Genomic DNA, 2540 nt, shown 5'->3' with positions numbered 1-2540 from the left:
ATCAAGCTGCACTTGAATGAAATGTGTCGAATGCTTAAAGGGATCATAATGGTGTTTGAGTGACAGTGATTAAGCAAGATAGAATGTAAATTAGAATAAGTCAGAATAGTAAAGAAGATATGTAAATTTTATATAAAAAGATCCCCTTGGCCACAAATAAAACAGATTAAGACTAAGACTCAAATCGGCAACTACATTGCCTTGAATTTTATTCAGAAAATCTCCTTTTGCCCTTATTAAGGTAAGATAGGCAAAAGCAATAGCGTAGCCAACGGCAAACACTGCCGGTTACAAAACAAACTCTTTAATTAATTTACTTTTGTTATTTTGACAAAATTTTTTTATTCTTTTTTTCTACCCAAGCAAGTACAGTAGAAACGAATGGGTTAAAGTAATTTTCTGAAGCGAACTATATCCTTATACATTTTTGAAAAATTTGTTTGTGTAAAAATTTATGGATTGTTATCTCAACCTCCTGTTATCATTTAGCCGTTAGATATTCTGCGGGTTAAAAATATGTTTGAATGAAACTGTCAATCTATCATTACGGTGAAATATAACCATTGAGAAAATAGGGTTCTATAGTTGAAACGAAAAGTCGACCTTTCGACTTTTTGCATTTTATGGATAGTCGACATTTTGCATTTTCGACTTTTTGCATTTTATGAAAAGTCGACATTTTGCATTTTCGACTTTTTGCATTTTATGAAAAGTCGACTTTTCGACTTTTTGCATTTAGTTAAAAGTCGATTTTTCGACTTTTTTCATTTATAAAATATTAAAAGTCGATTTTCGACTTTTAATATTTTATAAATAGTCGACTTTCCGACTTTTTCGACATTTTTCAATTTTTTCCGACAATTTTCGACTTTTTCCGATTTTTTTTAAATGTATTTTTTGAAAATGTTGCAACTGCGTCCTTCCGAATATGACCTATTTTTTTATCAAAACTTCAACTTTGGGCGACATGTTCTAAAATCCCAATGCTGTGATCAGAAAACTGAAAGTAGTTTTGGAAACCTCAATATGTTTTTCATTTATATTTACTCCAAAAGTATTTTCCCAGCCCTGAAGGAAATGTGAACCCTATTGGCAAAAATGTAAAATATCCAATTTTTGGGATTTTCATTCCTATTTTTGGGAATTGCGTGATGCCCTTTGACCTTTTAATTTTTTTTTGCATTTTCTTATTTGAAATGATAAATTTAACAAGCATTGAAAATTTCATTGAGTTTTGTTCATAAATAAAGATTTTGTCATATATTTTGTCATATATCAAAATTTTAATAGGGTCGCAGATAGCTACAACAATTTAGTCCATATTTATCCCTTAATATATTTTTTTAGTTAGATATATAAATTCTCGATTCTTTACAAAAATTTTCAAGCCAACATCTCAATTACATTCAAAAATATGTTCATTTAAACCTGTATCGTTTAATTTCATATTTTAATATTAAATATGACAGAACATATTTAAATCCTATTTTCTATTTGTTTGCTTATCCTTATAATTGAAAGGTCCTATTATGCTTAAATTTTCAGAAATGTATAACTATTTTTACCTAAATTTTTCGACAGATCATTTCGTTCTGTTTCGTTTATGATCATGTAGGTAAAAATATACAGATAATGATAATTTCGATTCATTCACTAATAAGAAATATCGATGACTGAATTACAGGTTATAGTAATATAGTCCTAAATGTTAATAGGTAGACAATTCGTAATTTTTACTTTGGAATATCTGTATCGGAAATGACAAGAATTGGTATATAAGTAAACTTCTCAGATTTTAAGTACCATATTTAATAAATCTATAATGAAGGTTACGTTAAAGTACGAAGAGTTGTGTTCCGTTTTATGGAATGTATCTTCAAAAGGGCCAGAAAGAATTGAAGACATTTCAAATTATATAAAAACTGCATATAGTAGAAAAGTAGACAAAGCAGGCATATCAATAATTGAAAACTTTTTAAAACGTTTTGATGTAAAAAGTAAGTCTGTGGATGGAAATCAAAAGAAATTTCGATTAAAATTTTGTAGTTGGATGGAAACTACTAGGGAAATCTCAACTTACAACACATGAACAGGAGCGCCTTGCAAGTGATACGAAGACTTATGTTCAAGGTCAAAAAACAAGAGGGTCACACAAAAACTTTTTTCAATCTCAAATGAGGAAATTGCTGATACATTTATCGAAATGCTGAAAAAGGAAAACCAACCTATGGATGCCCTACATATTGCAACTATTCTTCCTAATGCATCATCAAAACGACTTAAGGGAATTGTGAAAAGTATACCAACTCCAACATCACAATCAAATTTTACTGAAGAAGCAATAGCGCTTATGCTGGAACTGGGTCTCAGTCGAAACAAGTACCAAATATTAAGGAAAGCTCTGCATGAAAAAGGACACAATATATTACCATCATACAAGGCGATCCAGGAAAAAAAAAACAAACTATTCTACCATCACCTATTGCTGTTAATGATGTGGAAGCTTGTATTGATATATCATCTTTGCTTGAAAACACAGC

This window comes from Lucilia cuprina, chromosome X (genome assembly GCF_022045245.1).
Source record: "Lucilia cuprina isolate Lc7/37 chromosome X, ASM2204524v1, whole genome shotgun sequence".
Taxonomy (NCBI): domain Eukaryota; kingdom Metazoa; phylum Arthropoda; class Insecta; order Diptera; family Calliphoridae; genus Lucilia; species Lucilia cuprina.
This window is presented reverse-complemented; position numbering follows the sequence as displayed.